The sequence below is a fragment of the Macaca fascicularis genome, chromosome 6 (assembly GCF_037993035.2).
Source record: "Macaca fascicularis isolate 582-1 chromosome 6, T2T-MFA8v1.1".
Lineage (NCBI taxonomy): Eukaryota > Metazoa > Chordata > Mammalia > Primates > Cercopithecidae > Macaca > Macaca fascicularis.
Genome location: NC_088380.1, coordinates 38,099,649 through 38,114,861, shown reverse-complemented (window position 1 = coordinate 38,114,861; position 15,213 = coordinate 38,099,649). Strand labels below are relative to the sequence as shown.

General features: G+C 41.9%; 2 long non-coding RNA genes across 2 annotated transcripts; both read right to left on the bottom strand.

Moving 5' to 3' along the window:
• Positions 1-512: 512 nt before the first annotated feature.
• On the bottom strand, positions 513-4,618 carry LOC135971264 (uncharacterized). The gene is made up of 2 exons (XR_010587342.2): positions 4,450-4,618; positions 513-2,356 (listed from the first exon to the last, which is right to left on the bottom strand). It is a non-coding gene; the product is annotated as an uncharacterized lncRNA (long non-coding RNA).
• A 7,912-nt stretch (positions 4,619-12,530) lies between these two features.
• Positions 12,531-14,964, bottom strand: LOC141406983 (uncharacterized). Its single transcript, XR_012413616.1, has 3 exons — positions 14,798-14,964; positions 14,038-14,651; positions 12,531-12,637 (listed from the first exon to the last, which is right to left on the bottom strand). It is a non-coding gene; the product is annotated as an uncharacterized lncRNA (long non-coding RNA).
• Between the last annotated feature and the right edge of the window lie 249 nt (positions 14,965-15,213).

The following is a 15,213-nucleotide window of genomic DNA, read 5'->3' as shown; positions in this document are numbered from 1 at the left end:
GAGGCTGAGGCAGAAGAATCATTTGAACCAGGGAGGCAGAGGTTGCAGTGAGCTGAGATCGAGTAACTGCACTCCAGCCTGGGCAACAGAGTGAGACTCTGTCTCAGAAAAAGAAAATTACAAAATTGTCCAGAAATCATGTCATGAGTAAGTATATATTTTTCTATGTATCCCTGCTAAAATAATATTTTATTCATTGAAGTTATTTCTTACCTCTGCTTTTTGACATAATGTTTGATTTCTCTTGGCCCCAGCTTCCCCATCTGTAAAATGTGGCCACTGGGCTCGTGGACTCCTATGCTTCTTTCCAGCTCTGCCATTCAGTAGATCAACGACCCTTCCTGACTCCTACTGTGCTTTCCAGCCAGGCCTTCGTGGCTAAGAAAGCCCAGGGATGGAACTCCCTCACACAGAGCCATGTCTCTTCTCGACCAGGAGAAAGCTGAAGATCAAAGAGCAAAGTTGTCCCTCAAGGATGTTCAAATGCAAAAAACGACAGAATTAAGTTCACAGAGGATTGATAACTTTATTCCTTCTACAATGTGTATTGACAAAGCCACATGGTGTGCTGGGAATAAGACCAGATTCAAGAAATAGTTCAGAGGAGGAGACAGATTTTAAAGAAATATTTACCAAGGTAATTATTTCACTGGAGATGTGATATGTTCTAGGAAGGAGTAAGACTGTTTACTGGGAGTTTACACAATGGCAGAGGGATGGTCCGTATGGGAATTTCCCAAGGAAAGGACACTTCAAGCTTGTTCTTGAAGGTTGATCTAGATTTGCAGGGCATGCAAGGGGGCTGAGGAGAGGATGAAGAAAGCTCTAGGTGGAAGGAACATCCAGTGCAAAAGTCTTTTAAAAGGAGAGTTTTTTTATGTATGTCAGTTGCTAAAAAATAAGCTGCTTTGCCTGGAACACTGGTAGTGAGGGGAATAGTAGCATGACATGAGGTTCTACATATAAATGGGGACAAATCATACAGGGGCATACAGGTCAAGATTAGGAATTTGACTCATAAGAGCACAGCATCAGGTAGCAGTGCAGCTGCAAACTTCCAGAGATGCCACTGGAGGGGTCTAAGTTAGAGAACATGTCCCATGTGATCGCCTAGAAAGACCATCATGGAAGCAGCCAGTCTGTTAGAGGCTGCAGGAGCGGGTGCAGTGAGCCCTAAGGCTGGGAACAGAGAAGTGGCCATGCAGACAAAGAAAAGTGGGGAGAGTTGAGAGATGCTTAAAATGGGGCATGCTAGGGATGCGGCACTGATTGGGTGTAGTGGGGAAGAAGAGGGAGGTAATTCACACATTATACATCATAACCACAGCATTGATTGGGTGTGGAGGGGAAGAAGAAGGAGGTAATTCACACTTTATACATCATAACTGTGGCATTGATTGGGTGTGGAGCGGAAGAAGAGAGAGGTAATTCACACATCATATATTATAACCAACCGGGGTTGCTGGTGCCATGAACCCCAATTTCCAGATGAACATCATCTCTGAAAGGCTGAGTGACTTGTCCAGGTTGAACAGCTAAAAAGAGGGATTCCCAGAACTCCTAACACTTAGGCCATAATTACTCCAGGTATGTCCTAAGTGATTCATCTTAAGTGCTATCATTACTTCATAGAAAACTCAATGAAGGGCCATGCATGGTGGCTCATGCCTGTAATCCCAGCACTTTGGGAGGCCGAGGCAGGTGGATCACGAGGTCAGGAGATCGAGACCATCCTGACTAACACAGTGAAACCCCTCTCTATTAAAAATACAAAAAAATTAGCTGGGCATGACAGCGTGCACCTGTAGTCCTAGCTGCTGGGGAGGCTGAGGCAGGAGAATGGCATGAACCTGGGAGGCAGAGCTTGCAGTGAGCTGAGATCGCACCACTGCACTCCAGCCTGGGTGACAGAGCAAGACTCCATCTCAAAAAAAAAAAAAAAGAAAACTCAATGAAGGTCTGATTTCACATGTATTGAATTCAACCACACCACATCCACAGCCATATGATGAGAGGGGACCAGAGTGAGTGACATCATGATCCAAACAGAGTCACTATTCAAACGTGCACTATGGACTCCTTACACAATCACCTAATTATAGTTCTGAGGAAGCGCCATACAATAATACACTGTACAGAAGCCAATGAATAATTGTCAGTGGGCCAGACAGTCCTTTTAATCGGAGTTGATATTTGGAAAATAATGTGTAGCAAGCTCCATGAGGTTTTTGTGGTGGGGCTTTTGGCCGAACAAGTCATACGTTATTCATGTCCAGCTTGTTCTTTGGACAGGCTCTTCCAAACTCCAGAACCAGCACAATTAAAAGTATGCTTTAGCACTTTCTCTCCCCATGTCCTGAAGAAAGGGAACAAGAAGGTCACAAAGTTCACATAAATATGTGCGTATCTGATAGGAAACAAGACATTCATGAACCAGTGCTCCTCTGACTGCACTAAGCCAGCATGATTTGCCAAGATGAACATAGATTTCTTTCCAAATATTCTGGTTCCAATGACTTTAGTTGAGTAATTTCCCCAAAGTCCCATCATTATACGAGTCAAAGTTTGGAAACTAAGTCTCCCCAAGCTCTGGGCCAGGTTCTTCCACAGCTCCATGCTGCCTGACAGCCAGTCTGAGCCTCACGTTCCTCATCTGCATGATGAGGACAGCCTGCCTCACAGGGTTGCTCTGGTGGTCACCACAGTGTCTCAAGACAGTTCTTACATGCAGTTTGGCTCATGGTGAGATCTCAATGCATGGCCAATGCAATGGCATTTGTGAAAACTTCAAACTGGAATTAAAATGAATATAAGATGTTATAAATAGTATATTCTGATTTATTCAGAATGGCTGAGACACATTTGAGGGTCACACGTACATTTGAACTATCATTTAACATAAAGCAACAGCCAATTTCCAAAGCTCTTAAACAATTCAATGACTGAAATTTTACTAGTTGTACTTGCTTCACTCTGCTCTCCCTGTATGACTCATTTTTTGTTCATGATTCCCCAAGTACTTCAAGATCTTGCTATACTTTGGGTCCTTGAAAGTGGTGTCATTGTGGAAAATGGCAGCGATCATGCCAAGGCTGTATTGATGAAAAAATGTCAAACTCTGTAAAATATTTTAAAAGGTTTATTCTGAGCCAAATATGAGTGAACAATGGCTCATGGCATAGCCCCAGGAGATCCTGAGAATATGTGCCCAAGCTGGTTGGGCTATAGTTTGGTTTTATGGGTTTTAGGAAGACAGAAGACATCAATCAATACACATGAGGTATACATTGGTTTGGTAAGGAAAAGCAGGACAACTGGAAGAGGACGCTTAGAGTTGTCTGATTCGCAATTGGTTGAAAGAGTTATTATCTAAAGACCTGGAATCAATAGAAAGGAGTGTCTGGGTTAAGATAAGGGGTTGTGCAAACTAAGGCTCTTATTATGCAGATGAAGTCTCCTGGGTGGTCACCCTTGGAGAATATAGATGGCAAATGTTTCCTACTTAGACCTTTAAAAGGTGCTAGATTCTCAGTTAATCTTTTCTGGATTCAAAGGGCCTGGAAAAGTAAAGACCTCGTTATGTTAACAGAGATTCTTTACAGATGCAAATTTTTCCCACAACAGCTTTCCCCCACAAAATTGCAGGGACATTTCAAAATATGGCAAAGAAACATATTTTGGGGTAAAATATTTTTATTTCCTTCTTTATCTGTCATGTGATATTATACTAGAGTCAGAGAGTCAGGATGGAATTTGATATCTTATTGCTACAAAGACTGTCTCGTCCATCTTGAGATCCCTGTTTTAGTGTCAGTGTTGGTCAGTTGTGCCTGAACTCCTTAAGGGAGAGGGTGTAAAGAGGCATGTCTGACCATTCCTTTCCTGTTATGACCTTAAGGGAGGAGACCACCCCTCATATTGTCTTATGCCCAATTTCTGCCTGCAAAGAAGGAAGTGAAAACTAAAAGGCAGAAATGAAATCCACAGGCAGACAGCTCAGCACCAGGGGCCTGGTTAAAGATTGACCCCTGACCTATTCAGTTATGTTATCTATAGATTCCAGACACTGTATGGAAGAACATTGTGAAAATCCCTGTCCTGTTCTGTGCCATTCTGATTATTTTCAATAGTTCCTAGTGGGGTAGGCTTACTTTATGCCTGACCCATGCTTCTTCGAGACAAAACACCACGCTCACACCACACACACACCACAAAACAAAGAACGGGTAAAAAGGGCACACACACACTTTTACAGTTTACATCAAACCAGAATCAAAACCAAAATCAGCGTATCCAGAAATCCAAGCCAGGTCAAAACCAAAACCAAAGTATCAAGCAATCCAAGTCAAGTCAAAAACAAAAACCAAAGTGCCAGTACAGGCACACTGTGGGTGATCAGGCCACACTTCCACTCAAATGGAGTGGGCAAGTTCCAAAGATTAGTCTTACCAAGTTTCAGATGTCTGGACTCCAAGTGCCAGTTCCTTCCCAGTGTTCAGCTACTGCATTGATCCTCCATGGGAGTCTGCCACGAGCTGCTTTGGTGAGGTGTTTCACTGGGGCAATTGTCTCGAAGAAGCATGGGTCAGGCACAAAGTAAGCCTATCCCACTAGGAACTATTGAAAATTTTCAAGAAAGGATTTAGGGGAGATTACGGTATTACTATGACACCAGGAAAACTTAGCACTTCATGTGAAATAGACTGGTCAGCATTAGAGGTAGGTTGGCCATCAGAAGGAAACCTGGACAGGTCCCTTGTTTCAAAGGTATAGCACAAGGTAACCTGTAAGCCAGGGCACCCAGACCAGTTCCCGTAAATAGACATTTGGTTACAGCTGGTTTTAGACACCTCCCACAGCGGTTGAGAGAACAGCAGCATAAGCGGCTGGCAGAGGTAAGGAAAGACCAGCAGAGAGAAAGAGAGGAAAGAGACAGACAGAAAAAGAGGCAGAGAGAGAGAGGAAAAGATACAGAGGAAGAGACAGAGAGACAAAGAGGGAGTCAAGGAGAGAGAGAGAAAGACAGAGGCAGAGAGAGTGAAAGAGACAGAGAGGCAAAGAGGGAGTCAAGGAGAGAGAGAGAAAGAGAGAGGCAGAGAGAGAGAAAGAGACAGAAGCAAAAGGAAAGTCAAAGAGAAAAAGAGAAAAACAAAGAGAGAAAGAAACAGATATACAATTAGTTAAGAAAAAAAAAGTGTACCCTATTCCTTTAAAAGCCATTGTAAATTTAAAACCTATAATTGATAATTAAAGGTATTTTCCATAACCCTGTAACACTTTAATACCACTTTGTTGTCAGTGTAAATAAGGGCATATCCCAAAAGCACTGAGACCTTCCTATCAAAAATCCTTAACCTGGTAACCCACAGATGGCCCAGATGCATTCAATCTGTAGTGGCAACTGCTTTACTAACAGAAGAAAGTAAAAAAAATAACTTTTAGAGGAAACCTCATTGTGAGCACACCTCACCAGTTCAAAAGTATCCTTGAAAAAAAAAAAAAAAAAAAGGATGATTTAACATTAACCACTGAAAATTCCCTTAATCCAGCAGGTTTTCTAACAGGGAATTTAAATCTTAATTACCATACAAAGGTCCAACCAGACCTAGGAGGAACTCCCCTCAGGACAGGAAGATCTATGGTTCCTTCCAGGTAATTGAAGGGAAAAAAAAAGCCATCTATACCAAATTCTAAGTCAATTGGACTAAACAAGGTCTTATTAATAGCAAAGGATAATTGAAATCCCAAACTTACAAGGTTTTCAACAAAAGTAAAGTTTGCTAAAAGTTAACAGTGTAACATGTATTATTGTAACTTCTAATCTTGTGGCCTTAGACAGTCTAGTCCACAGACATAAAAGAAGTTTGCTTTGGAAAAGAATGGTTATCATTGGAGAAAAAAGTGGGGGGGAGGTGAGACAGAATTTATGTAAAAAGAATGTTATATGGTAAATTCTCGTCCTGAAATAAATTAACTGGTTGTTTAAAGAAATAAATGTTTGTAATAACTCCGAAAGTTGAGGCAGGTTGAAGAATTGTCTGCAAAAGTCATGAAAGAGAAAAAAAAAGTTAAAAAAAAAAAGAATTTATGCAAGAAATATTGTATAATTTAAAAGTAACTAGGCCTCCGGAATATAAAACTATTAAAAAAAAAACAGTTTATGTGCAAGGTGTATAAAGAAAATAAAATATACCTTTGGTAAAAGAATTATAAGGAGACATAAGAATGTAAATTTTTACCTACATTAAAAGGTTAAATATATATGTATAGTTGAAGGTTTAAGCAAGCTTTAAAACATTAATTGTAAAGAAAATTCTGTGTGTAAACATATTAGCTAAAGTTAAAGGGGTATCATCCAGTTTTTCTGTGAACTGGACATTAAAGTAAAAACACAACAGGTGTTTCTCAAAGCACTAACCTACTCTTTAACAAAAATTATAAAAGGTTAAAAAGAGTCTATAAAAATCTTACCTTATGGTTTGACATTAAAAATTGGATAAATACATCTACAAGGTTTTCTTAAAATTAAGTTTAACATTAATAATACACTAATATAAAGGTGAAATTTAGCTTATCTGGTATAAAAAATCATACAAGAAGCATTATTAAATACAAAATGGCATTTGGCTTTCTTTGATCTAAAAACTAATAAAAATAGGTGCTAAAGGAAATTTCTCAGTAAGAAGGCACCAAAGACTATAAAGTCTGCTGTTGATGTTCCCACATTTAAAACAAAAATTCAATTTCTTAGAAATTATATACTTGGTTTATCTTCCACTTTCCTTTCCCTCAGAACTAAAAGTCTTTTAGCACAGGTTCCACCCCTAGAATTTCCAGTAAACCAGCACCAGCCTGAAGATCACCTTCTTATCAAAGGGTGGAAAGAAGAAAAACTCGAGCCAGCCTAGGAAGGACCCTGCCTTGTGCTGCTACCCCAAGAGACTGCTGTTCGTACAGCAGAAAAAGGATGGACTCATCACACCCAAGTCAAAGCGCCACCCTCTCCAGAGTTGTGGGCCACAGTCCCACGGGAAAACCCTACCAAACTAAAGCTAAGAAAAATTTAACTATTTCCTCTATTCTATTACTCTTCCTTCTTTCCTCACTCTATTGCTGACCATCTGGTTATTAACATAACCAAGTCAATTTTGCCTCAAACTATAGCATTTAATGCTTGCCTTGTTATACCCTGTGAGGACATGCCAAGTCAAAGACAGATCTCAACTTCAGAAAAGTATCTCTGTCCCTCCTGACTCTCCTCATACTGGGCATTAGCAAATTAGTGCCATTTAATGCAGGGAGATTTTGATAAAGACTCCAGTGCCAACCAGGAGTCTTGCCCCTCAATGTAGAGTTTTTATGTCGTAGTTGGTCCAACGGTCTGTGGACCACTAAAGACCAAGGATGAACTGCCCCAACCGTTTTTTGTAATTTCCTAAAATCATACATTCATTTTACTAGAGGATCATAGAAGTTAAAGACTTAAAACAAACTTTGGCAATTAAGACAGGATACCAAGATCCATTCCAATGGATCAAATATTCCATCCATTGGAGTGTATCAAATATTCCATCCAAACATTAAACAAAAGTAATTGGTATGCTTGTGCACATGGCAGGCCAGAGGCCCAGATTGTCCCCTTTCCACTAAGGTGGTCCCCCAGTTGACCAGGCCTGGGCTGCATGGTAGCTCTTTTCCAGGATTCTACAGCCTGGAGTAATAAGTCCTGCCAAGCTCTCTCTGCTATATCCCAAAGTCTGGCACCCTGCTAGTCAGCCCCTGAGGGCCATCCAGCTTCCATCTCCCCAACACTAAGTTCACTTCGTGTCTCTCACGACAGGGAGGAAACAGCATTCCTTGGAGACCTGAAGGGATGCAGTGAGCCTAAGAATTTTCAAGAGCTTATCAATCAGTTAGTCTATGTTCATCCCTGAGCGGGTGTGTGGTAGTATTGTGGTGGACCTTTACTGGGCACTCTGCCAAACAACTGGAGTGGCACTTGTACTTTAGTCCAATTGGCTATCCCTTTCACCCTGGCATTTCATCAACCAGAGGGAGGAAAACTAAAGACATCATAAAGCGAGAGATGCCCCTTCTGGGTCTTTTGACTCTCACGTCCATTTAGACGCAATTGGAGTCCCACAGTGAATACCAGATCAATTAAAACTTGAAATCAAATAGCTGCAGGATTTGAGTCAATATTTTGGTGGGTGACAGTTAATACAAATGTAAATTGAATAAACTACATCTATTACAACCGACAGCAACGAGCTTTTCATCAGTTGAAAGAAAAACTCCTGTCGGCCCCAGCCCTGGGGCTACCTGACCTGACAAAACCCTTTACACTCTATGTGTCAGAAAGAAAAAAAAATGGCAATTGGAGTTTTAACCCAGACTGTGAGGCCCTGGCCAAGGCCAGTGGCCTATCTCTCAAAACAACTGGACAGGGTTTCCAAAGGCTGGCCCCCATGTCTAAGGGCCCTGGCAGCAACAGCCCTGTTAGCACAAGAAGCAGATAAACTAATCCTTGGGCAAAACCTGAATATAAAGGCCCCCCATGCCATGGTAACTTTGATGAATACCAAACGACATCATTGGCTAACAAATGCTAGATTAACCAAGCACCAAAGCATGCTATGTGAAAACCCCCACATAACCACTGACGTTTGCAACATCCTAAACCCCACCACCTTGCTCCCGGTATCAGAGAGCCCAGTTGAACATAACTGTGTAGAGATATTGGACTCAGTTTATTCTAGCTGGCCCAACCTCTGAGACCATCCTTAAACATCAGTAGGCTATGAGTGGTATGTGGACAGGAGTAGCTTCACCAACCCCTGCAAAGTGACTCTGAAAAAGACAACAAGCCCTGCTCCAGTCACACCCGGAAGCTGATTGGTCCATGCATGGCCGAAGCATGAGAAAACTCATTGCGGGACTCATTTTCCTTAAAATTTGGACTTGTACGGTAAGGACTTTAACTGACCTTCCTCAGACTGAGGGCTCTTCCCAGTGTATACATCAAGGCACTGAGGTAGGACAAAAAGTTGCTACAGTCCTATTATTTTATGGTTATTATAAGTGTACCAGGACTCTAAAAAGAACTTGTTTGTATAATGTTATTCTATACAAGGTGTGTAGCCCAGGAAATGACCAACCTGATGTGTATTATGACCCATCTGAGCCTCCCATGATCACAGTTTTTGAAATAAGATTAAGGACTGAGGACTGGTGGGGGCTCATAAACGATACGAGTAAAGTGTTAGCCAAAATGAAAGAAAAAGGGGTGCCCAAACAAGTCACCTTGAAGTTTGATGCTTGTGCTGTCATTAATAGTAATAAGTTAGGAATAGGATGTGGTTCTTTTAATTAGGAAAGAGGCCTTATGGCAGAAAGTAAGTACATTTGTCATGAATTAGGACTGTGTGGAAATGAATGTGGATCCTGGTCTTGTGTCATTTAGGCTACTTGGATAAAAAATGAAAAGGATCCTGTCCACCTTCAGAAAGGGAAAAGTGGCCCTTCCTATACCAGTGGTCAGTGTAACCCTTTAGAACTAGTAGTAACCAATCCCCTGGATCCTCGCTGGAAAAAAAGGGGAGCTTGTAACCCGAGGAATTGATAGGTCTGGACTGGATCCTCGAGTAAATATCGTGGTTTGAGGAGGAGTTTATAAACACTCTCCTGAGTCAGTATTTCAAACCTTCTATGATGAACTGAATGTGCCAGTACCAGAAATTCCAGGAAAAACAAGAAATTTGTTTTTGCAATTAGCCGAGCACATAGCCCAGTCTCTCAGTGTCACTTCATATTATGTTTGGGGAGGAACTGTAATGGGAGATCAATGGCCATGGGAAGCCCGAGAATTAGTACCTACAGACCCAGTTCCTGATAAATTCTCGACTCAAAGGAATCATCCTGATAACTTCAAGGTTCTAAAAGCCTCAATCATTAGACAATACTGTATAGCAAGAGTGGGGAAGGACTTCACCCTTCCTGTGGGAAGACTCAGCTGCCTTGAGCAAAAACTGTATAGTAGTACCACAAAAACAGCCACCTAGTGGAGTTCAAACCATATTAAGAAAAATCCCTTGTAAGTTGGATTCCTAGGTATTTTATTCTCTTTGAAGCAATTGTGAATGGAAGTTCATTCATGATTTGGCTCTCTGTTTGTCTGTTACTGGTGTATAAGAATGCTTGTGATTTTTGCACATTAATTTTGTATCCTGAGACTTTGCTGAAGTTGCTTATCAGCTTAAGGAGATTTTGGGCTGAGACAATGGGGTTTTCTAAATATACAATCATGTCATCTGCAAAGAGGGACAATTTGACTTCTTCTTTTCCTAACTGAATACCCTTGATTTCTTTCTCTTGCCTGATTGCCCTAGCCAGAACTTCCAACACTATGTTGAATAGGAGTGGTGAGAGAGGGCATCCCTGTCTTGTGCCAGTTTTCAAAGGGAATTTTTCCAGTTTTTGCCCATTCAGTATATTGGCTGTGGGTTTGTCATAAATAGCTCTTATGATTTTGAGGTACGTTCCATCAATACTGAATTTATTGAGCGTTTTTAGCATGAAGGGCTGTTGAATTTTGTCAAAAGCCTTTTCTGCATCTCTTGAGATAATCATGTGGTTCTTGTCTTTGGTTCTGTTTATATGCTGGATTATGTTTATTGATTTGCGAATGTTGAACCAGCCTTGCGTCCCAGGGATGAAGCCCACTTGATCATGGTGGATAAGCTTTTTGATGTGCTGCTGAATCTGGTTTGCCAGTATTTTATTGAGGATTTTTGCATCGATGTTCATCAGGGATATTGGTCTAAAATTCTCTTTTTTTGTTGTGTCTCTGCCAGGCTTTGGTATCAGGATGATGTTGGCCTCATAAAATGAGTTAGGGAGGATTCCCTCTTTTTCTATTGATTGGAATAGGGATGTAAAGGACCTCTTCAAGGAGAACTACAAACCACTGCTCAGTGAAATAAAAGAGGACACAAACAAATGGAAGAACATACCATGCTCATGGATAGGAAGAATCAATATCGTGAAAATGGCCATACTGCCCAAGGTTATTTATAGATTCAATGCCATCCCCATCAAGCTACCAACGACTTTCTTCACAGAATTGGAAAAAACTGCTTTAAAGTTCATATAGAACCAAAAAAGAGCCTGCATCTCCAAGACAATCCTAAGTCAAAAGAACAAAGCTGGAGGCATCACGCTACCTGACTTCAAACTATACTACAAGGCTACAGTAACCAAAACAGCATGGTACTGGTACCAAAACAGAGATATAGACCAATGGAACAGAACAGAGTCCTCAGAAATAATACCACACATCTACAGCCATCTGATCTTTGACAAACCTGAGAGAAACAAGAAATGGGGAAAGGATTCCCTATTTAATAAATGGTGCTGGCAAAATTGGCTAGCCATAAGTAGAAAGCTGAAACTGGATCCTTTCCTTACTCCTTATATGAAAATTAATTCAAGATGGATTAGAGACTTAAATGTTAGACCTAATACCATAAAAACTCTAGAGGAAAACCTAGGTAGTACCATTCAGGACATAGGCATGGGCAAAGACTTCATGTCTAAAACACCAAAAGCAATGGCAGCAAAAGCCAAAATTGACAAATGGGATCTAATTAAACTAAAAAGCTTCTGCACAGCAAAAGAAACTACCATCAGAGTGAACAGGCAACCTACAGAATGGGAGAAAATTTTTGCAATCTACTCATCTGACAAAGGGCTAATATCCAGAACCCACAAGGAACTCAAACAAATTTACAAGAAAAAAACAAACAACCCCATCAAAAAGTGGGCAAAGGATATGAACAGACATTTCTCAAAAGAAGACATTCATACAGCCAACAGACACATGAAAAAATGCTCATCATCACTGGCCATCAGAGAAATGCAAATCAAAACCACAATGAGATACCATCTCACACCAGTTAGAATGGCGATCATTGAAAAGTCAGGAAACAACAGGTGCTGGAGAGGATGTGGAGAAATAGGAACACTTTTACACTGTTGGTGGGATTGTAAACTAGTTCAACCATTATGGAAAACAGTATGGCGATTCCTCAAGGACCTAGAACTAGAAGTACCATATGACCCAGCCATCCCATTACTGGCTATATAACCCAAAGGATTATAAATCATGCTGCTATAAAGACATATGCACACGTATGTTTATTGCGGCACTATTCACAATAGCAAAGACTTGGAATCAACCCAAATGTCCATCAGTAACAGACTGGATTAAGAAAATGTGGCACATATACACCATGGAATACTATGCAGCCATAAAAAAGGATGAGTTTGTGTCCTTTGTAGGGACATGGATGCAGCTGGAAACCATCATTCTTAGCAAACTATCACAAGAACAGAAAACCAAACACCGCATGTTCTCACTCATAGGTGGGAACTGAACAATGAGATCACTTGGACTCGGGAAGGGGGACATCACACACCGGGGCCTATCATGGGGAGGGGGGAGGGAGGAAGGATTGCATTGGGAGTTATACCTGATGTAAATGACGAGTTGATGGGTGCTGACGAGTTGATGGGTGCAGCACAGCAACATGGCACAAGTATACATATGTAACAAACCTGCACGTTATGCACATGTACCCTAGAATTTAAAATATAATAATAAATAAATAAATAAAAAATAAATAAATAAATAAAAAAGATTTAAATTAAAAAAAAAAAAAAAGAAATATCTATTTAGTAAATTCCCAAAGTTGCAAACCCTGTGGACCCCCCTGGAGTCCCACTGGGACTGGACAGCCCCCACTGGATTATACTGGATATGCGGGTGAGATCTTATGCCAAATTACCCGACCTGTGGGCAAGTAGTTGTGTTATTGACACTATTAAACCATCTTTCTTCCTACTGCCCATAAAGACAGGTGGACTCCGGGGCTTCCCTGTCTATGCTTCCCATGAAAAGAGAAGCATAGCTATAGGAAATTGGAAAGATGATGAATGGCCCCCTGAGAGAATTATACAATATTACAGGCCTGGTACTTGGGCACAAGATGGCTCGTGGGGATACCACACCCCCATTTACATGCTTAACCAAATCATATGGTTACAAGCTGTCTTAGAAATCATCACTAACAAAACCGGCAGAGCCTTGACTATTCTGGCCTGGCAAGAAACTCAGATGAGAAATGCTATCTATCAAAATAGATTGGCTCTCGACTACTTGCTAGCAGCTGAAGGAAGGGTCTGTAGAAAATTTAACCTTACTAATTGTTGTCTACACATAGATGATCAAGGGCAAGTAGTTGAAGACATAGTTAGAAATATGACAAAACTGGCACAAGAATTTGTCATGTGCCAAATGTGCAAGGGTAGCATGGATTTGATCCTAGGGCCATGTTTAGAAAATGGTTCCCAGCACTAGGAGGATTTAAAACTCTTATAATAGGAGTTATAATAGTAATAGGAACTTGCTTACTGCTCCCTTGTTTGCTACCTGTACTTCCTCAAACAATAAAAAGCTTCATCGCTACCTTAGTTCACCAAAATGCTTTAGCACAAGTGTACTATATGAATCACTATCCATCTGTCTTCCAAGAAGACATGGGTAGTGAGAATGAAAGTCAGAACTCCCACTATTGAGTGAGATTCTCAAAGTGGGGGAATAAGGGAGGAGACCACCCCTCATATTGTCTTATGCCCAATTTCTGCCTTCAAAGAAAGAAGTAAAAACTAAAAGGCAGAAATGAAATCCATAGGCAGACAGCCCAGTGCCGCACCCTGGGCCTGGTTGAAGATGGACTCCTGACCTAACCGGTTATGTTATCTATAGATTCCAGACATTGCATGGAAAAGCACTGTGAAAATTCCTGGCCTGTTCTGTTCCATTCTGATTACCGGTGCATGCAGCCCCCAGTAGTGTACCCGCTGCTTGCTCAATCTATCATGACCCTCTCAATGTGGACTCCCTTAGAGTTGTAAACCCTTAAAAGGGACAGGAATTGCTCACTCAGGGAACTTGGTTGTTGGAGATGTGAGTCTTACCGAAGCTCCCAGCCGAATAAAGCCCTTCCTTCTTTAACTCGGCGTCTGAGGGGTTTCGTCTGCAGCTTGTCCTGCTACAACCTGAACTGGTTTTTTCAGCTTTCTTTGGAATCCCCTTGGCCAGGAGGGGGACTTAGAATCTTATTTTTGGCTTACAGCAATTTCAGACCTCTCCTGGGTTTTGCTACATTTATTTGTGCCAGACACTGCAAGGCTCTTGCGTCAGTTCAAACCCCGAGATGGTGCCAACAAACAACATGAGGCAGTGCGGAGCAACACACGCTATGTTAATGAGCTCCTGGGTGCAGGCAGGCTGAGGCCTAAAATGGCGTCAGCACCAAATGAGGACGGGGCAGGGGTTTTATAGTCTCCTGTAAACAGGAAGTGTCTCAGTCTGATGTAACTGCTATTCGGTACCCGGACGGCCTCCCTCTCGATCTTCAGTGGGTATGCGTCTTCCGGCCAGCTCTCTTCCTGCTTCTGCTATCTTGCTGACACATGCTGCTGGCACAAGTGGCCTTGTGCCTTGGGACTGGGCCCGAGGAGGGAGAAGTTATTCATTCCCTTAAGCTTTCAGCCCCGGGGAGAATCTTTCAGACACTGCACTGGATGCTCTACAAAAAAATGGAGGGTGTGGTCATTCCCATTGCAGGGTTCACATTTCAGTGGGAGAGAGAGGCCTGTAAGCCCTGGTTAGGAGTTGAGGTATTAAGAGCTGTACAAGCAGAAAATTGAAGGAAAAGACAGAGGGAGTTCCTACCTTGACTTCAGAAGAAAAGCCTGCCTTTCCCTCAACTCCATCATCTGAGGAAGACCCATAGGTTAATGCTCCAGCCAGTGTGGCCAGAAGTGGGTTTGTCCAGGTAAGCATGAAGAGAGTGAGCTGCAGAGCAGTGGAAAGAGCTCTGACTCAGCCCCGCAAGCACTGGGTCATATTCCGTTCTGTGTCAGATGGACACAGGGCAGAGGCAGGGCCAGCCTCCTGGAGCTGACACACACCCGCCCAGCCCCTCTCCTTGCCTCAACCCACTCTCCTCGCCTCACCCCACTCTCCTCACTGGGTCACTTTCTTTCACCCTATCCTTAGCTCCTGCCACCCAGAAACTTTTCTCCAGATGGGAGGACTGGCAATCATCTCCTCTCCCTTGTGTAATCAAATATCTCACCCTGAAGATA